General features: G+C 37.7%; 1 pseudogene; it reads left to right on the top strand.

Annotated features, from left to right (window-relative positions):
* The first annotated feature begins 9780 nt into the window (after positions 1-9780).
* On the top strand, positions 9781-25206 carry LOC139728503 (organic cation transporter protein-like; annotated as a pseudogene).
* Positions 25207-26299: the final 1093 nt, after the last annotated feature.

Below are 26299 nucleotides of genomic sequence, written 5' to 3'. Positions count from 1 at the left end.
TACACTCACTTGCTTGGCACCGCAATTGCGGTGCTAGCACCGCAATTGCGGTGCTAACCCCTGCTATTTTGCAGGGCCAGATAGTACCGTACTATCGGTGGGGCTAGCCCACTTTGGCAAAAACGAGTGTAAACAGAAAGTGGGCTAAGGATAGTCCCGTACCAACGGTGGGGCTAAGGCCCCCCCTTAGCCCCACCGTTGGTCCGGGGCTAAGCAAAATTTTACAAGTGTAAAAAGCCCTTATGTTCCATAGAGCTGTAAAATGCAGCTCTATGGTATGTTCACAGGTGTTCTGTTGTAAACGCGGTGCGCTTAGTCTTTATTCAAGGCAGCGAAGGGAATATCCAAAGGTTATGATGTCCACAGCGCTTAGTCTTTATTCTAGACGGCGAAGGGAATATCCAAAGCGTATGATACAGTGTATATCCTTTTATCTAAAAACAACAACAATAACTACCGTATCTTTCAATTATTTATCATTTTCCGGCGAAAACGCTTCGGTGAAACGCTGATACCACGCCAATGTCGCTTTATTTCCCTCCAACAATATAAGATGATACAAAAACAATGTACCGGCACACTACGATACATTATAATGAATGATATTGTAAATGAGCAGAGTGATTTTTGTTTAAAACTGATGTATTTGTTGATAGGGTAGTATAAAAACAGTATAGATAATCCCTTTTATGAGGGACTTTAGATATGATAACGGTACATTGGTCTAGATAAAGACTAAGTGCACCGCTTGACAGCTGTGGACATCATAACCCTTTGGATATGCCCTTCGCTGCCTTGAATAAAGACTAAGCGCACCGCGTTTACAACAGAACACCTGTGGACATACAGAAGGCAGTGCTCTTCTTTGTATAGCGGTTTAGTTTCGATTCAGAAGTATAGGGATATAAAAACGAGGCCAAATTGGTTAAAAATTCATTTATTATGACTAAGCTACTCATTTGGAAATGCTATCATAGCTTGATAATCATATCTATGCCCGACAAACAAACTGACACCAAAAAGGTTGTGCCACCTCATATGGTACCAACAACCCATTTTTCGGGTCTTGGCCCATGGACTAATTATGTAGAAAATGTGAAGCTGAATAAGGTGGATAGTGTACACACACACAATGAACAAAAACACGACATGTTACGCAACTAGAGCACAACGCACAAAATCTATGACCACGTCAAAAGCGCCAGAAAAGACCCATGTGGCTCAAATGAAGCGTCCATTTTCACGAGAACATCTCGTTTAGAGGAAAGCCATGAATGGTTGCTTTATGTATACAAAGTTGTTTAGATCTATCAGAGAAAAACACTGTCTGCCTTTTATGACAAGGTTTCATAAGAATTGTGTTCCATCATGTCCTTTCCGAAGTTGTTCGAAGGATTGTTAAATCCGAAGACAAAATAGGGTTCGTAATTGGGGAATTGGGGTTTTGGGGGAATCGAGGATTTTTACCTAACTTTTGATCCTTTAAATTTAGCACTTTCACTTGACCTTTGACCTTATGATAAGGTACTTCCAAAAGAATCTCACTGAGTAATACTCGCATACACTAGGTTTCAAGAAAAATCCTGGAAGCATCGCATAGATAAGAGGAAAATAGTGAAATTGGAGGAGTTGACCTTAAACTTCGACCCTTGACCTATGACCCCTACATTCATTACATAATCACTGCCAGTCTGTGCATGCATACGTACTAAGTTTCGTGAAGATATCTTGAACCATTTGTGAGATATGGAGAAAAGTGAAATTTAACGTTTTCACTTGAACTTTGACCTTTGACCTCGCGACACAAAACTCTCTCTGGAGAATCTTCATTTTGTAGTTCATGTATACACAAAGTTTCAAAAAATACCTTCAGGCATTGCGTACATATGGGGGAAATAGTGAAATTTTGTGCATTTGATCTGACCTTTTGACCTTTGACCTTGAGCATGTGTGCCCAAACGTTGATAGTCATAACTTTACCAACTCATACATTTACATGCTAAGTTTCATTAAGATAACTCAAAACGTTTTTTTTTTTTTTTTTTTCAGTTCCGCTGTTCACAAAGTTGATTACAGACGGACGGACGGACGGACAACATGAAAACATAATGCTTCCGGCGACACTTCGTGGCGGAGGCATGAAAAAGAAATATCACCATCACCGAGACACAACCCTTTTTGAACCAAATTCCATCACATAGGGTGACGAAATCAGTTTCGTCCAGAATATTGACACTTTTGTCAGAATTGCACCAATCTCGATATGCGATACATTGTAGTAATAAACTCTACCATTTTGTTGTCTACTTGACATGAGATCTTTATGGTTGTATGTGGCGGTTCTGAACATTTATTCTAAATACAAAAAAAAACCAAATTGTAAATAAGATATTACGGTAATAAAACCAATTCTACCATAGATATGCTTTGTAAATGAATTGCACTGTAAGTCATTTTATTACGTTTCTCAATGTGCGAAATGTGGAATTTCGTCAAAGAAATAATCAATGTAGTTGGGTTAGAATTTGTGATATAAATTTTCCAACGAAATAAGTTTCCCAGAAGTAAAATAGTAAATTGTCATAGCTCCAAGGATGTACGGTTTTGAATAGGAATTAACAAGAGATTGACATTTCCCATTGGGTAGCAGAAGGACAGCTTTAGACTTTCGAGAGCAGGCGACAAAAATGACGAAAGCAGTTTTGCACTCAATATAGGCACACTAACATTTATATCAGACGTGCATTCTTCCTATAATGGGCGATGGTAACAACGTCCAATTAACATGAGATTTATGTTACCGTTCTGACGTCACCGTTTTCACCTTTTCCGTGTCTCATGTATTTGATTCCTCTAACGCATAACACATGTCTCTTGGTGGAAACTTCTTCATATCACAGATTGAGAAACTTGCAATTACAGAGTACCTGGTATGACTTAAGTTACAGTACTTGAGCATATTCTGGACCAAATCAATTTCGTAATGGTTGTCACCTTTTATTCACAACCTTCTCATGTTTTGCAGCCTTCTAATCCAACGCACATTTCTCCTAGATCAAACCTCTTGATATTGCACAATTCTAAGCAAAGTGATATAAAGAGTTAATACATTACGTAAGCATATTCTTGGGGGATTTAATTTTGTCACCGTTTTCGCCCTTTTTGATACCCTTATTTACAACTCTCTCACGTACTTAAGGCCCTTAGACCGAAGGACATGTCTCATGGAGGAAACTGCTTGATATCGCTCATTAAAGGCATAATACCATTTGCAGATGAAACAAAAACCCAGCATTAGTGCTATGAAATAGTTCTAAAATGTGAGTCAGGGATAGAAACAACAACTGTAAAGAATTGAATCCGTATGATCGATGTTATGATGTGTTGTTAAATACAAGAAATGTGAACAACAGATATAATTAAAATGTTTCCAGATAAAACCGTCTACATAAGGTTTATTGAGAAAAACACTGATATCCCCTTTATTGTGAAAAATGTGTATACTAGGATGTTTTGTGAAACAACAAACCTACACATATGCATCAAATGTGATATTGTGAACACTTTTGAAATCACTGCTCCCAAAGGTAAACAGGACCTCTAACAAGCATGCAATTCTCAGCAAAGTGGCATGAGTTCTTGCATCTCCCAATCATACTTAGGCCGGAATGATTTCGTCGCCACTGTTATCGTCTTTTTCCCCGTTTTATTTACAGCTGCCTCGTGTATTACAGCCTCAAATCGAAGGCCCATGTCTCTTAAGGTAACGAAAAATCTTATTCAACGGTGACGAAATAGATTCATCTCACAGCATGCTTGGGTAATTCATCAAGTCGTAATACCACTTTACTTTATTTATCAAGAAGTTTAATCGACGCTTAATCGATTTTGTCACCGTTGCCCTCCATTTCGTCACCCTTAATTACAACTGTGTCATTTGATGGCTCTTATCGAAAGCACCTGTCGCACGGAAGACTTCTTGATATAGCACATTAAGAAATGCAATTCTAAGCAAGGTGGTCTGACAATTTGATGTATCGCCTATAGGCATATCCTGGGCGGAATGATTTCGCAGCCGTTTTTCGTCACCCATTATTTACAACTGCTATGACTGTATCATGTTAGTATTTAATGCACATTCAGGACTTTAACATAAATCTCATATCATTCGGAGGTTATTTGTTATTTATTATTTCTTGATCTCTGGTTTGACTAGGACATTGAAAGTGATAACCCATAATTCCATCATGAAAATCCTAGTCAAACTCTTTCCCCGATAAGGAAAAAATCCAACTACACCACATTGTCACAAGCGTGTATTTTACTGTCAACAGTCGACCAACAACTCCACTTTGTCGCCTGCTCTCCAGTGCTCTTGGAAGTCTGAAGTTGTAATTTCGTTACCCATCTGAAATGCCTATTCAGCACATTAATCAAAGAATTGTCAAATGGAGGTCAACTCTTGGTATTGCGAATAAAGAGTCGTATAACCATGAAGCTACAACAACACATCAATGTTTCAGCTTTGCTTCAGAACAGAAGCATAAATATCATGCCAATTAGAGGTTATTTGTTACCATCGCACATTGCGATTGGCGCAATTCTGACAAAAGTGTATTACATGTATAACAATATTCTGGATGAAACTGATTTCGTCACGCTTATGTGAATTATTTTAGCTCAAACAGGGTTATGTGTTATACGCACATAAAAAGATCTCAAAAGTAGACCCTTTCAATGTTCCGAAAATGAAACAAGGCTCATAATTCCTACAGTTTGTTAAAATGAAATGATATATGGGTTGTTATTCCGAAGGTGTGATGGCCTGAAAATGAAATTGCGTTCGTTTTTTTCGAAGGTTCGTTAATCCGAAAATGAAACAAGGTCCTGTTTTCCGGTGATTCTTTAGTCTAAAAATGTAAAAAAAAAAAAAGGTTTGTTTATCCCATCACAACATGAATTAACCCTCATCAATCCGACGAGGGTTCGTGGGCAATATTCCGAACGTAAATATATTTTGTGGAGAAAGCAGGGACTGTCGAGAAGGGGGGGGGGGGTGTCATCGTTTCTGTAGAATAGTTTTATTAGGGTGGGAAGGGGCTGATGATGATCAGAATTGTACACAGTAGTGTTTCAGAGGATATCATCAATACATGCGTGACTTTTTTTTTTTGGGGGGGGGGGGAAGCCCCTAGGTAGCCTCTTGTAACAATTGTTACTAGGCCCTATTTATATGTCATGCATGGCTCATCATAATGATGTTAAAGATGACTATGAGAGCATATATACGGCGGAGAGGGACATTATTGTTCATGTTTCCGTTAACAATGCAGTTTGCAAATTGTACAATAATATTCCAGTTCGCCAGTGAGCGTATCGGGGTGTTTGTGTATTTTTCATATCTCTGGTGTATGTGCCTATTCTCGTTCAATTTTTAATGCGTATCATACGTTTTATTATAATTATTCAATTCAATTTTTTTTCTCATTTTTCGAAAAGAATATAAACATTTCACTTTCTTTGCTAACAGAGAATAAGGTTGCATAATCAAAACAAAGTAAATTGAGAAAAACATAATTGTAGAACCTTGGAGTAACAATACCAAAATATTACAGTCTTCGGTCTCTAAAAGAAGTTCATTTTATTTTCGGAACTTGAACTTTATTTCGTTTTCGAATTAACGGTCCTTCAAATACCTTCGACAAAGAAAATGAAAGAAGACAGTATTAATAAGATCCTGTCAAGACAGATGGGAAGAGTTTATTTCTTACAGATCTAAGCAAATAAGTATCTACGTAATCAACAATACCTTTCCTCTAAACGAACAAATATTTCTGGTGAAAACGGTGCCAGACGCTTCAGCTGAGCCACTGACACGGATGTTGACTGGCGCTTTGGACTCAGTTAGATTTTGCGTGTTGCAGTGTGTGTGTGTGTGTGTGTGTGTGTGTGTGTGTGTGTGTGTGTGTGTGTGTGTGTGTGTGTGTGTGTGTGTGTGTGTGTGTGTGTGTGTGCGTGTGTGTGTGTGCATCATCCACATACTTGGTGGTGTTCAATTTAGCTTCACATTTTTCTGCATAGGCATGCATTCCGAATGGACAGAAGAGATATCCTCATCTATATAATTGCTTGTGTATAAGAAAATGTTAATCAGCATCGACTTCCCTTTACTAGTATTCCCGTACCGCCATCATTAAGCCTTCTGTAAGACTGGCGTCTCGTAATTTCGTGATTGCAAAGAATGCACCATGTTTTCCCTGGGCCTTAGGCTTCGCAGGAATCCTTTTGTGTCGCAGATCCTCTCTTTTCCCTTTCACAGAAAATGTACCACGGACGGGTTTTCATATGACAGTGTGATCACCCACGAAATGCCTGTTTCATGTTAATGGTCCTTGGCAATAGAGATTGTTATCTTGACGGCAGATTTTATTGATGTTTAGCAAATATCTCAATAGATTTAATATGAAAATATAGAGTATTTCAAAGTGAAAAAAAAAATACCAATGGGAAAAATTCATGAATAACACTTTCAAAACCGACAATCGCAGTGAATATCTCGTAGTGTAGACTTTACAACAGTGAGAGGTTTGCATTCGGCAGTAATTTTGGAGTAGTTTTCACGTGCAGAACCCTCATGACTTTTCAAATGCATGCAGTTGCATTGACTGCTATTATTCTCTTATTTGAAGTAAGGTATAAGATGTTATAGACCTCAAAATGAATGGGAAAGAATGACAAAATACTATGATAGTGTGAAAGAGACAGGGAAATTCTGTTTTCACTGAAAGACAATCTGCGTTACACCTAGGAGAGTAGACTAGAATTCCGTTGGGCTCTGTAACGTGTTTTGATTGACATTGGTGTTCAGCCAATGAAACTTCGATATTGAAGACTGGCAACTGTCTTGCAACACCCGGTTCCACGCCTCTATTCGGAGGTTTCTTACTAGACGGATTTTTAGTCAACTTGACTTCCACACTGTCGCGCCCTCTATTGACTGGCAATCAACGACTGATTTAGGCTAAAAATACGTCGCCCGCTAGACTAACTTGTACCTCGCTCGGGTGATCACGCAACTCTCAAGAAGTCTTGTGCCGCGGACATTATTTTCTTTGTTTTTTCTTTTTCTTTTTTACTTTTCGGCGTAAATACATGTATTTCTCCAATTCACAAATTGTCATTCCTTTAATTACATATACCAAGTAAGAAATATTCTCACATCCGCATCTGGGAATCTACACCCTACAAGCAATGCTTCTATGTAGATTCCTCATATTTCACATGTTTTATTGTCTTATAAGCTGTACTTGACAATTCATCCATGCTTTTGTATTGTGATGTTTATGTTTTATGTATTTGTTGAAATGTGGAATATGGAACAATAAAAAACAAAACAAAACAAAAATTCTAAATTTACCTGCCTAAGAATCGTGTCGTGTCCTCTGTTTTCGACTCATGATTAGGAACAATGTTATCTGATAAGCACCAGAATCCTCTCTGTGACCACCACGTGGGTTTCACGAGTCAAGACAAAGGCACAGTTATAAATGCTAACTCTTAGAAGTCTTTGCTTGTATCATGGTACTTACATTGGTTGGTTTTATAGTCTATCATCAGGGGGGGGGGGCGTTTCATCAACGAGTTCGTCGGAGGTTTTCACCGACAAATTTGCTATCAGCCAATCAGACGCAAGGATTTCAGTAGCTTTGAACAGTTGTCAGTGTAAATCACTGACAAAAAGTTTCATGAAACGGTCCCCTGATCAATGAATGCAAAATTCTGGATAGGAAATGGAAAGCGCTAGTCGTTCTGAAAGTGCTCTTTTCGTTGCCGCATGCTAATTATGTATGAAATACGTCATGCATATATAATTACCTGCACTTTTTTTTCTGAATGTCTGTACAAAGTGGAGCCAGTGATACTCAGTATTTATCCATTCTCTGACTCAAGACCATCAAAGACTAGTCTCGTATGATATCATCTGCAATCAGAAGTTAGGGAGGTTTTAGGCCAATGTTTTTAGGATTGCGTTTCAAGCTGCAGATTACTAGAACACGGAATTGAATAACCGCGTGGAATTGCAGAAATGGTATGTCTTATAGTTTTTGTGCCTGGAGAAGAATAGTTTTTGTTTGTATTGTTCAAAGAAGGCACTGCTTTGGCAGGGTAAGGGGCGATAACCCATGGACCTGAGCAAACAAACGCTCTACTAACTGTTCCGATGAAGACCACGTGGTGGAATAATACATTATACGGTTGTATCGAATATATTTTTGATATACATGTAGATGAGCATTCGACACATTGTCTCTGCTGCAAAACCTCTGAAACGGATACATGTACACACTTTAAGGTTTATACAATAGATGTGACCTTCTCTTTTATCACCTCCCTATCACATGGGCTGGGGGGGATGATGGCTTGCGACAGGGGCAACGATCGTTCCATGATCCCTGAACCGTCCCGTCCGCCGCCTCCTATATGCCAACACTCCCCGACTTTATCTCATCTTAAAACGATACGTTTGTGACGAGTAGTGCAGTTTCACGTGGAACTCATGCAAACTTCACAGATTGAAGAACGACGGAGACTGTCCGCGACCTTCGTCCGATTTTCACACAGCTATTGATAGTGAACGGTGGTGAGCATTTTTCTTCTCTTATTTATTGGCTTTCCAGGATATTATGTTTATGTTGGTTAGGTGATAAAGTCGGAATGTGAATTCTATAATTATGTTTGGCTTTTATTCTAAAATACAATGTTTCATGACTTAAGAAAAGATTCAAATCTTGACCTTTGTCTATTCAATGTAACTCTAGGTGTTCATCGACTGCCTCCACAAGCGGATGTGTGTATCATGTTTTTACGATTCATTCATTATCAAGTTGTTTTATTTATTGTTCGTATGTTAGAACTACTGGCGACTTGGTGTTGCAATGCTCTCCTTTCGCAGAGAGCTAAAAACATACATAATTCTATTTTTAATGTTGCTAAGCGGAAAAATCGTAATGTTAAAATTGTGAGTATATTTCAGTGCTTCTTACTTTGTGTCAGATATCAGTGTCATTAATTTCTAACGTGATTTGCCCAAGACATGCATGTGGTTTCCATTTTAAGCGACTGTAATATATTGAACAGCCCTCTCGGATCGTTCAGATTTTGAGAAAATAGACATGTAACATCTTACCCGTGTAATATCTATTAGACCCCGTTGTCCTTACCCTATGTTTCTTTATGAAATCTATATTTTATTAAATCTATTTTTTTAAACATTTTCCTGTTTACTGTTCAGATTATTGAAAAATTTAACATCCTCCATACAAAAAAGAGGGGCACATATCGATAACCTTTAAATTCTTCCCAGCTGTATACCTTTCTTGGCCATGGTCGAGTTTCGGTCCTATTAGGCCTACAATGGATGGCTCTTAAGGTATGATCTCGCTCAGCCATCCGTTCGGAGTTTAGACCCTGTGCATTAAATGTCTTTTATCAGACTTGAATAATAATATATATATAATGATTATAACCAAGTTCAATCTCATCGCGGTCGAAACAACGTATCGATAGTTTACAGTCATACAACGTATCATCATGGAAGAATAGGCCTATTAGCAACAGATTTGTGCGTCAGGTTAAAGTATGTTGACTTAAGAATTTTCACATTTCCACGTTCTTCTATTCAAACTGGTGATAAATTTCAGCTACGTTCCAATCTCGTGTAGATAAATTTTGGGCAGACAGTCAGTGCAGGAGCTGTGGATATAGCTGGGGAGTTCGAAGATGAGGTTCGACGATATTCTCGAAGTGTTGGGGTCTTTTGGCCCTTACCAGAGACGAGTGTACTTTGTGGTGTGCGTGTTCGCTGCTTCTACCGCCTTCCATTCCATGACACAAGTCTTCATTGCCGAGCCCACAGACCATTGGTGTACAGTGAGTTTTGCATTCATTCATTCATCCATTGGTTTTTTTCCATCTCCAACAAAACTTGCATTAATATATTTTTTTTTCACATAAAACATAAGTACAATTATGTATCAACAACATTTTTTTATTTTACTTAAATACTGTTTGCGAGTTTGATTGCAATTGTATACGAATTTGATTGCAACTGTCTAAGAGCGCTGACGAAATCTAAACTTTACAAGAATTCGCTACGCTCGCAAACATTCGCCGCTCAAGGAGATACCCCCTCTAGTCCAATCTTGAAACGAACTTATGATAATGTTCGAATAATATTTTCGAAATGATTTATTTTGTCCAATTTAGATGAGGAGGAGCCTCCACTGAACTCCAAAGAAATGTAGATAAACCGCTCTCCTAAACCTCTGATTAGCCAACTGGTTTAAATTATACATTGATTTTACATGAACTGATCAATGCAGGTCATAAAATCTGCCTGGATTTTGAACTATTTAATCTTTGCTGAAAATATTTGAATTTGATAGTCCATAACTTTGATTTTTACATAATACAATTTTCATATTTTTTTTTTCATCGGATCTAAGTCCATTTATGAAAGTGTTTTTTTTTTCCATTTATAAATGCAAGTAAACCCCATTAGAGTCGAGAACGACATACGATGTCAATGTTGAATTGCAATGACATTTGAATACAATGTTTCTGAGATGCTAAATGCCACGCCCATTTAGGTTTCCTACTGGGAGGACGAAACCTGTAGGGAGTGGAATCTGACCGACTCGGCCTGTGAACAGGCGAAGAAAGACAGCAGCATCCCGGTCACTTATGAGGACGGCGAGGCAGTTTACGACGAGTGCAGCATGTACAACGTTACAGGTGTTTTAAGATGATAACTTTCATTAGATCATTAAATTGCCATAAAATTATTACTCGTGTTGTTTTACTTTGCTTTTACTTCCAATATGTTTGTCGATCTCAACTGTCTGTCAATCTCCATTTGAATTACCTTCTCTTAACTTAGCACATGGAGATTAAGATATGCATTCGATTGAATTCTACCTCTATTAGATTGAAAACTTCAATCCAACTTTTGGATTTGTCCCTGACTACAATCTATTTCAATCTAAGGAACTTATTAGAGTGCACACAAATCAAGCAAAATCAGCAACTTAACCATACAGTCATACACTGTATGATGAATTTAATTTGATAAAATGATTTCCCCTTTAGATACTTTCCTATTACATTTTTTTTTCTTCAATTTGGTCTCATATTTAGAATATATGATTATTTTTCGTACATTTAGTTGTGTGTCTGTTTGATTAGCCCGTGACCATTTTGTGAGCTTGGAAGGCGTGATAAATATGAAGATAATGTTTTGTGCAAATGTAATTCAGCCCTGGATGTAAGAAATAAAAGGGGTATCAATATGCCTACCAAAACGTAATATGTTATGTGGATTTAGGTGCAAAGATATTCATAACACATCGATGACATTGAAGGAAAAGAATGGACAATTTTGAAAATCATGAGTTGTTATAGTAGGTTGTTCGTGCTCACTACGGCACAACAATAATAGAAAAATACATTATACACAGATAATTTTACACTCTTTTAGTAATTTGAAATTATGAAAAAGCTCTTGTAGTGCCATCGTTTTTTTAAGTGTGCTTATCGTGAAAAATGATATATTGATTTTTTTTTGTATTTTCGTAATATCCACAATTTATTCTTTTTTAAATTCATTTCATTTCCGACAAAAATGCAATTTCAAATACACATTTGAATACACGCAATTACACTAAATCAATACAACATTTAATCAATGAATATACAGGGAAGTGGACTGAAATACAGTGAACATTGTGACTTTTATGACAAAAAAATCAAATGAAAATTGATTGAAATGAAGGGGACGGCTATATAAAAAAATCAAAGCTGATACATATTATAGTCTTCCAGTCTCCTCATTAACGATATCTATTGACTGATTAGTGAATTAACACGACTATTACTTAAAAAAGCAATTTTTTTATTTTTATTTTATTTTATTTTTTTTTTTTTGGGGGGGGGGGCATCTCGTCAACACACTCTTTGTGACTACACCCTCTCGAAGAAATTGTCTTCTTGAACGCTATTGATTGACCTATAAATTCATTGCATTTCGTTCCAAATATTCCAAGAGATATAAAATTTCACAAATGAACACAACTACAATTCGCAAGACAAGCCAAAATAAATAGGCGTAGTACAAATACAACTTAGAAAATGTAAGTTAACTAATTTTCCAAATTCATCGGGAAATTGCATACCATTTTTGTTTCAATCTAAAGACATTATTAACCATTTGAAGATGAAACAAAAACTTAGAAAATGTAAGTTAACTAATTTTCCAAATTCATCGGGAAATTGCATACCATTTTTGTTTCAATCTAAAGACATTATCAACCATTTGCAGATGAAACAAAAACCCAGCTTTGGTGTCTCAAAAGTATTGTTCTAAAATGTGAGCTTGGAATAGAAACAAGGAATTTAAAAATGTTAGTCAGTAGGCCTGTAATCACTGTTAAGTATTGTTTAATATAAATATGAACAATAGTTATAATAAAGTTGTTTCTAGGTATAGAATAAACCATCTGCAGTTAAGGTTCATTGTGAAAATAGTGATATCTCCTCAATACATTCAAGACTTTATTGCAAAAAAAAAAAATTGGTAAGATGTTTTGTGATACAACTGACCTATTACACATACGCGTCAAATGTGAAAACTCAAGCATTTTTGAAAAATCACCGATCCCAATCAGTACCGATGGTATACCTTTAATTTCAGGATTGCATATGACTTTTTTTCCTTGACACTGCATGAATTCTATATTATGCAACATTTCAATTTTTGTATGCCTGATTTCATTCTACTTGTTAAAGTCTACACGTACTTGAAAACTGTAACACCCTCTTAAGCACCGTACTCTCTACAAAAAAAAAAATCGAGAGAAAACATTCACTCTTAAAGGAGTGAATACAAAAAAGTTTGAAATTAGAGTGAAATTGGAGTGAATTTTGAGTGAAAATGTTCATTTTCACTCGTTTTAGAGTGACGTCAGGGATCACTCCAAAATCTTCAAGTGATCCCTGAGGTCACTCCAAAATGAGTGAAAGTGAACATTTTCACTCTAAATTCACTCTTTTTTGTATTCACTCCTTTAAGAGTGAATATTTTCACTCGATTTTTTTTAGAGAGTAACCTTCACATGAACAATGTATGCAATTGCAGGTTGAAGGGTAACCATCTTATCCACTTCGGTTTCTTCGTAGGATATCCGTTCTATCCGTCATACGATGCCTCCCAGAATGGAACTCAGGATCCGATTCCTTGTCAGGACGGTTGGGAACACGATACAAGCCAGCTCAAGTCATCTATTGTAATGGATGTAAGTTCACAATTCTCTATAGGATCCGATTCCTTGTGAAGATACTTGGGAACACGATACAAACCATGCAGCTTAAAGGCATGGTATGGATGGGACTTCAGGTTTCCAACTTTTCTGTGTGAGATAGTAGGAAACCTCTTATGAAATATGAAAGAACATGATAATTCTAAGAGTAATTCAAAGTTTATTTGATGAAAATTAGTTGTGAAATGGCTGAGACAGCCAAACAAATTGGAACTAATAAAAGGTTAGACTCACCTTTTATTTTAGTGTTGCTTTGTTTTACTTTGTTTTATGATATCTCAGCCATTTCAAAAATGATATTTCTCAAATAAACTATATCAATCCTATTTAAATGGTATGCACTTTAACACTTCATAAAGTGGTTTCTAAGTATCTCACAAAAAAGTTAAAAGCTGAAGACACACCTCAACCAATACTATGTCATCCCTAAGTCAGCTATTGTGATGTATGTGAGTTCAGCTTTTCTAGTACGATTGTACTGGAAATATTGTCTAGGATTAACCCCGACTCTTTCGTGATGATTTAGTCTTGGATGCGAGACACGCATGCAAGCTAAAATATTTATGTTACAGCAAGGAGATTTTGAACTATGCAGTTGTGGAAAACATCATTCCCTCTTTTTGTATCGCTATTTATACAACTATATTAATTTCTTCAACTTTAATAGGCCTTATGAACCATAAATTGTTGAAGAGTTAGGCTACGTGCTGGTCCTGCCTATTTGATCTTCCCAAGATCTGATATGATCGGTGACACAACAACAAACACAAGAATGATAGGGCACTGTCGAATCGTGTCATCTATAGATAAATGTTGTTATCAACTGTGTCTATCAGTGTAGCTTAGTATGGTTTAGGGTCCGTCATTAGTTTTGATGGAGATCAATATTTACAGTGTTCAAAATCTTATCTTATTCAGAGTTGATTGGTGTTCTAAGAGTGAGTTCACGTTAAATCACTAACATGTTTTGATAGGCCCGACTAAATAAGTGTACCCGTAAACATCGAGGGAGAGGGGTATAAAAACGAGGGAGCGCAAAAACGTAGTCGAGACGGTCACAGGTCGTTATTCCGAAGGCTCGTTATTAAGAAGGCTCTTCAGTCTGAAGAATCGTTATTCCGAAGGTTAGTTATTCCGAATCTCATTTTTGGATTAACAAATCTTCGGAATAACGAACCTTCGGAATAACGCCACAAATGTTCGGATTAACGAACCTTTTTTTTATTTACGGATTAACGAACATCTAGATATAGGGAATTTGTGTGTTTCGGATTAACGAACCGTAAGAATAACGAACCTTCGGAATAACGAACCTTCGGAATAACAAACAGCACCCGTGGAGACAGATGTGCATGTGTAAACGACGTGCATTTTCTGTGAAAACAAACCTACAGATACATTTTTTTCTTGTGTATATGATAATTCTAAAGCTAGACACAGGGAAACTACTTTTTCAATTTTTATAGAACTCTCTCTCTGTGATTACGTATCCTCGAGGTTCTTTCCAATAATCAAAAACCCTTCAAACATGCACTTTAACCTTTTAAATCGGGTGCTGTTCGTTATTCCGAAGGTTCGCTATTTCGAAGGTTCGCAATTTCTGAAAAGAGATGCTATTGGCTTGTACGTTGGAACTAAGCATGAACAGACTATACTTCATGAGGCCCAAAAATGTCAATTTACTCCAATGCTTCTTTGCGTGCATGGTTGCTGTAGCGTTTTTCCTCTTGTTTTCTGTCTCATTCATTGCAAAGACCACCCCAGGGTGTGGATATGAGATTAAGCACTTGAATATTACATGTAGACCTATAACCTAAACTTCAAAGCCTCTTTTTCATTATGCATATAACACTTCTTCACATGATGTAATTTGTTTTCATTATTCAGATAGCTGCAATAATGGTCCATTCATATTGATTAACATGTCATTTTAAAGCTTACAGTTTGCTCTTCCCCAATCTGACCTCACTAAACATCAATATCTGGCGACATTTTGGTGGATTTGTGACACCAAAAATATTAATATTAGTGATAGATAAAGGGAGAAGGAGTCGATTAAAGGACAAGTCCACCTTCATATACATAAGGATTGAGAGAATGCAGCAATATCAGTAGAACACATCAGTGAAAGTTTGAGGAAAATTGGACAATCTGTTCAAAAGTTATGAACAGTTTAAGTATCTGCGCAGTCACTGCTGGAAGAGAAGACTACTACAGTGTGTGATGTCACATGCGTACAACTATATAAGGAAAGTAAAAAGAGAATTTCACAAAACTTTACTTTTTGAATAAAGTGCACATTTCTTCGACTTGCTACTGACGTATGTTAAGGATAATATTCCCCCTGCCTTCTGAAAGAGAGAAGTCGAGTGTTCTTTTGTTATGCGAGAAAAATGGAAATATGTTGAATTTTCTTTATTCTTTCTTTATATCGTTGTACTCATGTGACATCACAAGCTATTGTAGTCTTTTCATCCAGCCGTGACTGAGCAGAAACTTCAAAAATTCATAACTCATAACAGATTGTCCGATTTTGCTCAAACTCTCACTAATGTGTTCTACTAATATTGCTACATTCACTCAACCCACATGTCTATGAAGGTGAACTTGTCCTTTAATGTCCATAAACTATAGTTCTAAATGTTTTGCTGGCCTTCTTGCAGTGGGATCTCGTTTGCGATAAAAAGAACTACCCCGACTACGCCCAGTCTGTCTTTTACGGCGGCTACTTGGTTGGTTCGATCTTCTTCGGATTTCTCGCCGATAAGTAAGTATCGTCATAAATCTGTGATATCACCTACATTGATATGCTCATCTTGCACTATTTTCATTATGGGGCATAAACAAATAGAAACAATTAGATCTGCAAGTGGGTAACGAAATACACAAATATACCGTTATTTGAAAAAAAAAAGTTTCATCAAAATGTGTTTGTAAAGATATTGAGAAACGTGAAATAATGCTGTTTTTTTTTTATTACTGTGCTGATTGGATCCAAGGCCGTGATGGATTATGCTCCACTCTGTCGAAAGCTAATGGAAGCGTTAAAGCCCGGTCACACAGCGCTTTACGGCTTAATCACGGCCAAAACACGTCAAAAAGTGGTCTCCCGTGAAGCAGACGATGTTGTTCGCGTTGATGTCGAGTTTAAGACGAGCTACGGCCGATTTATAGACGTAGCAGGACGCGGGGAAAAATCGGAACGGCGTCGGACGCAGTAAAAAGTTTTGAACTGCTCAAAACTTTATTCCGCGGACAACCACGGGCGGCACACGTGGGAAAGACGTGCAACACACGTGAAACACACGTGATAATCCGTGTTTCGGCAGTGATTAAAACTTGGGGAGACGCGGTAAGACACGAAAGGTTTAGCGGTCTGTCACGGGCAGAGCACAGTCATCTGACGCGTGTTACGCGTTGGTATCACGGGAAATAGCGGCTTATTACTGACGATTGGATTTTTCCGCGTACGTACACGTGGCTGGACGTGGTTAGCCATGCTTAGGCAGTGGTTCAGCAATGGAACAGCCGCCAGCGGCCATACCTCATACAAAGCACGGCCAAACCAAAATTGACCAAAAAATTACCACTTACGACCACGTCCACCAGATTTTCATAACTTTTTGTACGTGATTAGACGTGGAGTGCTGTGTGACCGGGGCTTTACCCTTTTTTAGAAGTCATGGACTTTGAACAGTGTGTATACAACAACATGAGCTTCATGTGTCAATACGCATTCAAAGCACACATCACGCTATCTTTGTGCAATCAGTTTTTTTATCACCACTACATCTATCACGCTACTAATATACTGACGGTATAGAATGAGAATTAATACCCTAACGTCAGCACTACAAATCATGCATAAAACCTGACCGATACAATCACTAACAATATATTTTCGAGCAGACTGACTTCAAACAACATTCTAACTGTGTTTTCTATAGTCATTCATTCAGTGTTAACAACTTCATTGCTTCAGTTTACAATTTGGGGAAATGGGGAAGTTAATTTTTTGATCTATCAACAGTTCTTTGCATGCTTTTGTGCGGCAAATTGTATCAGGGCTCCTACTGTGGTCGGGCAGCTAGTCGTCAGTTAGCCTTTGCCAAAGGCCTTGTCAGTGTCGTATTTCTTTTTTTTTTATCTAAAAGCGAGCAGAGAGTAAGACGTGTTCAGCTTCGTCTCTCCCTGTTCTTATTGACTATCATTATAGTGTTAACAGCGTGCACGGCTTTGAAGAAGGCAATACGTAATTTTACCCACTATCATTGGAAGATGTTAAAGTAGTTCCCGTGTGGAGGGGGAAAAAGGTTTACAGTTATTAAAAGTGAACGTTGATCTGGCACATTCAAGTAGGCCTATTAAATAGAGATATAGATAGAGATAGCCTATAGAGGAATTCAACGAGAGAGGCCTACATTACAATTGTGTAATTTGGTAACGCGACAGAAACTGGTGGCGAAACATATCAGCCCAGGAACTATCAACAACTGCTGCACATAATTATGTACGGATAGACAGGCAGGAAAACGATGATTGTTCGCGTTTGACAGACTACTAGTATGATATCTATAAAGAGAGAGAGATTAGCTAGCAGAAAATTGTTAATAAGTTACACTGCAGGGGCGGATCCAGGAATTCAATCAAGGGGAGGCGCCTTTACAAAATTAAAGGGGGCGCACGCCCCCCCCCCCCCATTTTTTTCTTTTTGTTTCTTTTCATGTTTTAACCAAAAATAAAGAGGGGGCGCGCGCCCGGTGGCCCCCTCCCCTTCCCCCCGACCCGCCACTGCACTGTCTACTCATTTTACACCTTTTCACTTCGTCACAATCATGACAAGTTCAGCACTTTTCTTTGCACTTATAGTCATTAGTTTATTCAAATTTGCATGCTTTTAGTTCAAACTTTCATAATGAAAAATCGTCTCTGTTTACACTGTACATACTGAAAACTTCGTGACACAGGATCGGCCGCCGTCCGTCGCTGTTCATCGCCATCTTTGTTCAGGCGACTTTTGGCGTGCTCGTCGCCTTTTCCCCCAATTACTGGGTGTACCTGGTTTTCAGATTCATCCAAGCGGCTGGAAATAAGGCTGTGCTCCAGGTAGCGTTTATCATCGGTAAATACACTGATACGTCTACTTGACATTAATTCTCAGTTCTGTTTACATTGATATTTCTGTGCCAATGAGAAACTTTCTATCTTAAAGGCAACAATGAAAAAGTGCATGGAAACATAACCAAATCTACTCGTTCGGAAAAATAATTAACTTTTACTGCTATTGTCAGTGATTTAGTTTCTGGTTTCTTTATCAGTGCTTTGTAAGACAACAACCACAAGATGATATATATAATAAATAAATAAAATATATATATAGTATATATATATATATATATATATATATATATTTGTTGTTGTTGTTTTTTCTCTCTCAATAGGTGTCGAGTTTGTTGGGCCAAAATGGCGGACAGTGACGGGAATCGCTATCCAAATCTTCTTCGCTGTCGCCTACATGATTCTAGCCATCATTGCATATTTCCTGCGATACTGGAGAAAACGCTTCAACTTGTCGTCTCGGCGCCCCTGTATCTATTCTTTATTTTCTTACCGTAAGTCAGAGTAAATCACCCTTTCTAATCCATTGTGCAAGTGCAAAATTTTCATCTTTTTAAACTCCCTTCTAACACTAGTATCAAGAGTTAAATCCGTTTTTTAATATTTGTTTTGAAGGCTAGGAATTAAAGCTATAGAACGAGCATTTTAGTGTGAGCAGTTCACAAACATTGACAAACATCTAAAATAAGGAAAAAATGTAGACTTCATAAAATTATAATGAAAGGAATGCAATATAGGTATACGAACGGGTTGATTAAACTTGTATTGCTTGATAAGGATATACACAATGTACTAATAGAATCTACTATTTACCAATAGATTTTATCAAAGATTACACTGGAATAGAATAATGGTATGATGGGTATCATTGGTAGGCCTATATTCCTTTTGTGTATGTGCGCCTTGTGTTTGAGTGCGTGTTGTAAGTCAGGGTTAGGGTTTTTTTTATGTGACAAAACGTTTTATATTCGAAATTAAGTTTCATAATGATAAATGATGCTAGGATTAAGGGTAAAGAAACACTTTTGGGAGGGTTGTCGTTATTGTTCGCTTCACTTTTTTTACCACATTGTATAAGCCTTATAATAGGACCTGGAATGCTTATAATGTTACTAATTGGAAATAGCAATAATTACCTCCATTATTATGTCTTGATTAATTTTAGCTAATTTGGTATCCTTTCCGTCTTATACTTTTAATCTTTAATCCAGTTCCAAATTCTTTTCCCCCTTCCTCGTCGGCAGATTCATCCCTGAATCAGCGAGGTGGCTAATTTCACAGGGCAAGACAGAGAGAGCAGAGAAAATCATTCACCGCGTGGCTAAAATCAACAAGGCAAAACTACCAGATCCCGTGTTCACTGAAGAGGAGCTCAAAGAACAAGTAATACATTTATCAAGGGAAGTGACGTATTGTAGCAGAGCCAAACTACCATACCAGGGAGGTTCAATACATTGGGGTTCCAACTGGCTGTAATTGTTCAAACAGTTGTCAGATTTCTATTGATGTACAAAAGAATTCCACAGGTGCACTTGTGCCTTTGATGATCGATGTTCCAAGCTGCTGTCTTGCTGAGCAATCTGAAGATTCATTTTGAACGTTATCATAATGTTGGCCATATTTTGCTTATTTATTTATTAAATGAAATGAAATTTTACGTAATGATAAAGCATGTAAAACAAAAGTCAATTCCGTCCAGAAATTTGCGCAAAAGTGTAAATCAGAGCTGTATCACGTGAAAATGTTTAAAACTGTACCATCCTGGAAAGCTGCTTTTATCACTTTTCCGCTTAATTTCCACAAATGAAACTAATATGGAATAATCTTCAAGTATAATTCTTTATTGATAGATATATCAGATTAGTGCCCTGGTATGCCCAGTCGAGTAATTTTCATCTTTATTTCAGCATTTTTTGCTCAATTTCTATTCGCGCATCCTCGTGTCTGTACCACCTACCTTTTATAAGAAGGGATAGCGAAAAGCAATTACCATCACAAAGACATATCTTCCTTTGAAAGTGGCTGGTGATTATGCAATGAGACACGAGTCAATTGTCTTCCTGTCTGAGCGGCAGATCCAGTTTGCCACATGCTTCAAATATTTTTTAACGTCGGCTTCGAACATCTAGCAAAGGAAATAAGACGGTTGTGACTCCATTCTCTAGAACCTCCTTGAACATAAGCAATTTCCCCACCTGTAGACCGTACGACTTCGTTTGGGTAGCATTGTTACAAGGGTCACGTAATAGTATTGCATGCATACAATCATTTGCATGTGTACACGATATCCAAATTACTTTTTTCACTTTATTCACATCTTATTCGCTTTTAATTCTATCGAGATGCTGCTTGCTGAGTTCTTGCGTGTCTATCTCCTTCCCAAGGTATCAAAGATGTATCAAAGCAACAATCCGTCTTTTAATCAAATTCTTACGTATAGGTCTACACATTTAGAATTATATACATTCGCACTTATACATAATAGTTTATACTTGTATTTGGCATAATCTTTGTGTTGTTTTAGGCAAACATAATATTATCACTGCATCGTTTTTAACAATTACTTGGCTGAAAGGGATCGCCACTCCGTGAGTAAAACTATCTAAATAATGAATCAGCACACAGTGCGGTGCGATGACAATAATGTGGGTATTTGTTTCTCCATAAAAGTCGTCTCAAGTCACTGATGTGATAATTATTAAACGTTCGTCTTCTCGGTTTGCTGGTGAAATTACGCAGGAGGCCGCAACCAAAGAACCCAAACCGTCCGTCATCGATCTTTTCCGTACACCAGTTCTGAGGGGGCGGACGATCAACTTCGTCTATAACTGGTAAAGAAAACAATCATTTACTGTGGTGTCTCTCGTATCGGGTAAAACCTAACCACAATGACAAGAATTAAGTAACAATACGGCAGGATTACGGGAATAAAGATGATAACGACGACAGTGTAGTCATTGCAGTATTTTTTTTCTTTACAATATAATCATCATTCAATTTTCTATTACTGTCTCGACTGTATAGTTGTTACCATCAATGTAATTGTTATTGTTGTCGTCGTCATTATCATTAACTTTGTCATTATTTGCGATAACGTAAGTAATAACATAATGATTAAAATACTGAAATACCAAAATAATAAATAGTTTGTATATTATGACTATTAAAAGAATAAAGACTATGCCTTTCATGTATCATCTCCTGAACGAAGGACATCGATTACGCTAGTTCTTGTTACGATGTCGTGTATTGTTTAATTTAATTATCTGGTTACTATACACGCTATAGGAGATTTAAAAGCTGAGGAAAATCCCCTCTTTACTGTAAGATGACCAATCTAGAAGACTAATGCCCCTTTACAATTGCCTCAATTGCCTTTCAAATCTATATGCATTCATAGACGAATACATGTAAATAGATTATATCATACATACTTACATATACACATAACCTGCATGAGAGACACACTGAATAAAAATATAATCTAGCACCGTGGTATAAACCGTCCTTTAGTAGATAAGTTAGGCTCAGGATTAAACGTAAACAGGACTTTGGTCTCATGCGTTCATCTTTGGACAAGGTGTTTTTGTCTTCTATGTCCCAAGTTTGTAGGTGGGTAACTGGCAAAGCTTAGGTGTAAAAGGAAAGTCGGGCCCTCTATGATAACAGTGTTAACACTGACGAGGCCTTCATGTAAAAATGAGACTATATAATGAAAATCCATACAAACGCAAAACATCACACGTTACGTGCATACATACACACTTGAACATCTATTGATCTTTTTTTTTGCGCCATTATGTTGAAAACGCACCTCAATAAAAGTGTGACAATTAACATGAGAAACGCCCGGAATCCATCACATTCTATCATAAACCCAGATGTTTATGGTAACAGAAAGCGTGAAAAAAACAACAAGTCTACGACTCCTTTTTGCCTTCACTCACATTCGCTTACTCTTGACTGATGTTTGTCAGGATGGTGAATACTATGGTGTACTATGGATTGACGTACGGCAGCAGCGATCTGGGCGTTAACGACTACCTCAATTTCTTCGTTTCCGGCGCCGTCGAGATCCCCGGCTACGTAATAGCCATCTTCGCTATCGAGATCTTCGGCCGACGACCCAGCATCGCCACTTTCCTTCTCGTAGGCGGCACCGCCTGCCTTGTCAATATCTTTCTACGTACGTATAGGCACCGATACTTCAAGTCACTTGTCTCTTAGCATCAATGTTCACGTTTTACGTTACTTTCTACGAACTCACTTTTCGCATGAGAGAAAAAAAAACCCACACCACAAGTTAAACCAAAAAAAAAGAGAAAATAGTAAATCAAGTTGGAAACATAAAACAGGTAATTATTATATTATGAGATGCGAAAAAGAAAGAGTCATTTCGGTAATAAAGATTACCAATCATAAACAGAAAGTATACTATAAAGTCGAAATTGAAAATTTACTTTTGAAAGTAACAGTGCATGAGGGTTTCGTAATGGGGAAGGCATTTTATTATATATCTAATAAATCTTTCCTTTTTCGTGGGGTTGGTGATTATTTTCCTGTTCTCAGAAGCTACGATTTGAGGAATATGTCAGGTTTTGATCAGGTAACAGGTGTTGTGAAATGAAATAAGAATAAGTAACTTCTTTTACAATTGGAATATTCACTAGCGCTCGGTGGATGGAATACAGCAGTGGCAATGATTGGAAAGTGCGCCATTTCAGGCTCCTACGGAATTGTTTACGTTTACTCCGCGGAATGTTTTCCAACCCCCGTCAGGTGAGAAATGCTAACTGGACCTGTATTTTTTTGTTCTTTCTTTCGTTTGCTTTCTTTCTCTCTCCCTCTCTTTGTCTCTGTCTCTCTCTTGTTTTTTGTTTTTTTTTTTTTTACAATTGTGAAAATGTGACTTTCGTGGGCTCCTTTTAAGCGTCTCTCTCTCTCTGTTAAGACACGAAGATGTAAATCTCAGTTTTATGTTAAGCATAGTAAAAAATGTCTTTTTCTTGTCTTATGGCGTCACGTAGTTTTCACGAGAATTGTCTCTGGCTGTTTTCTTCCCACCAAACCAAAATGTCATAGGCCTAACCCTAACTAGGCCGGGGGGGGGGGGGGGGGGGCGTCCGAGGCCCCCCCCCCCCCCTCGACGTTCCGCGCGATGTATCGCTAACGCGAAAAGCTATCGCCGCGACGTTTCATGACTTTTTTCTTTTGAGTCTCCCGCATCTTTTGACACCAAATTTGCGATGCCCGGGCGCGCGGTTCCGAAGTTGCGCATAAATATGTACGTGCATGTCAGACCAAAAATTGCTCAAAAACGTGAATTTGTGTACAATTTCAATGCAAACTGTGCTTTCAGGCAAATTTCATAAAAGCATGATTATTTGGGGGTTTTATTAATTAAAATCAAGTAACAGTATATTTTCTTGTTCGGAACAATGTCGCGGACAAGTTTCAGCGAAAAAACAATGAAAAACATAAAGTCGAAAAAACAAAGAAATACATAAGAAATTCAAAAAAACAATAAAATGATTTTTTCTGATGCCGCAATTTTTTTCTCTTATATTTGCTCAGGACACTAAAAAAAATATTTACACAAAAACATGTGCCCATTTTGAGCTTTATTTAGTGATTTATGCCAAATTGTCTGATTTCATGCATCATTATGCATAAATTAGCATAATTTAACATAAATGATAATCGTTTTAAAATTTAACTTCGTGGAACCATAGATTACGTCATAGGCAATATGTGTGCCAATTTTCGGCGCGGTCGACGGCCGAGGGCCTGGGAGGCCCCCCCCCCCCCCCCCCCCCCCCCCGGCTCTATGATCTACCTAAATAGCCCGGCCGAGTTAGGGTCAAGTAGAGTGATTCTATTGTATTGATCATTATATTCACAATAATAATAATTTCATATAACGGTAACCAGTAACTCTAAAGACTTTAAAAATAGTCTTAATCCTCTGAATCGTTGTAATCAACATTGCAATCAACACATTATCACTAAAAATATAAGTTTGACTATTACCGTACTGATAAACGAAAATGTCTGTTTCGTTGTGGCATGAAACAGGAGCGTCGGGGTGGGCCTGTGTTCCATGATGGCTCGCATAGGGGCCATTGTGTCCCCTCTGATCCTAATCCTAGGGGATTACTACAGCCCCGCCCCTCAGATCATCTTTGGTGTTTCCACTGTCGTAGCGGGCTTCCTGTCCTTCCTTTTACCCGAGACCAAGGGCAAGAAACTACCAGAGACCATTGAGGAGGGCGAGATATTCGGAACGTAAGTCAATGAAAACAAAGTCTTACTTTATGACAACGAGAACCATTATAGATTTCAAACATTTTGAATATACAGGTGTATTTGCATTTTTCATCCCTCAAAAGATACTACTTTGTCGCAACAACTTCATTCATTTTATAACAATTTCAATTGAAGCGCAATCCATTACTTACTGCGAGGATGTGTTTTAAGTATGCACGGTAATTTCATTTCTTTACATTGGTGAGGATTTTATATCTCCTTACATGACGGGTCTCTATGCCGGTTTTGACCCTCTTGTAGGAAGGAGTACGACGAGAGAACCGCCGGCGCCCCCAGCGACGGGCAGGAGGAGGGTGACAAGACGGTGACCGAGATACCACTCGACGACGTTGAAAAACAAGGATTCGAAAATAACACCTTCCAGTCCGATGTTTCAAATTCTGTCTGACAACCTCGTCCCTATTCCTGGACTGTGTATTCGGAAACTTAAGCGGTCATTGTATGCAGTGTGCCTACCATGGACGTTGATGGCGTCTGAATTACACGCAATTACCGACCCTGGAAGAGTAGAAATTGGTAGAGTGTCGCGATCAGCGGTTTGGAGCATCGAGTGTGGGGTGCATGCATGTGTCATGAGATCGCGGCCAGTATCTGCATGGACTCAGGCCTAATATAAACACGTTTTGATAAAATTTATCGGAATGTATTTTGGAAGCATGAAACAAACAGAAAACTTAAAGTGTATGCCTAACTAAAATCATACAAGCGATAAACAAAGCAGAAATGTTAAACTTTTACGTGTTTTCTCTCAAAAGTGACATTAGCCTATAAAAGATCAACCTAAATTAGATGAGGTACAGTATACTGTCTACCATTCTCATGCACACGGATCTTCTCTTGATTTGGTGCGTGTGTGTATATATAATATGTGCGTGTACTTGCGCGTGTGTGTTGACGTCAATTCAAAACGAATAAATTGCAACTTTTACATCATTTTTTTTTTTGGCATTGTAATTATCTACGAATCTAACCTCAAAAGGGGAGGGAGTATGGTTGCTGAATTATTGTGGTAAAAGTGGTTATGTGTAACTTTTTTTTTTAGTGGGGGTGTGAGACAATGGCATCATTATCTTGTTCAATTTTCAAATGTGAATGTGATCGATTATTTTTGTTTCCCCAAATTGCAAAACATAAGGTTTTGGTCAAAATCAGAGTTTGATCATGTTGATATCATTTGGTGTTATTTGGATATGGAAACAAATAACTGAAATGAAATGAAATGAAATGGCAATGATAAAATCATTTTGCCGTTTTCTTCTTCAATTTGTACTTCTTTGATGAATAAGAACACCATTAGATGTCGCCATCTGTATGACGGTCAACGGAGATAATGTAAAAGTCACCATAGTAGCTTAAATTACCATTAATACCTCATTCATATACTTTTTGATAAACGAGATCCCCAAGAAGTACCGTCTATAGAATATGTTAGAAATGTCACGAAAATGATCACCCGAGAGTTGCTTGTATATAACATAATT

This window comes from Diadema antillarum, unplaced genomic scaffold, assembly GCF_040938485.1.
Source record: "Diadema antillarum isolate AM-2024a unplaced genomic scaffold, OU_Dant_1.0 seq00000182_RagTag, whole genome shotgun sequence".
NCBI classification, from domain to species: domain Eukaryota; kingdom Metazoa; phylum Echinodermata; class Echinoidea; order Diadematoida; family Diadematidae; genus Diadema; species Diadema antillarum.
The sequence above is the reverse complement of the archived record's forward strand: the minus strand, read 5'-3'. Positions and strand labels throughout refer to the sequence as shown.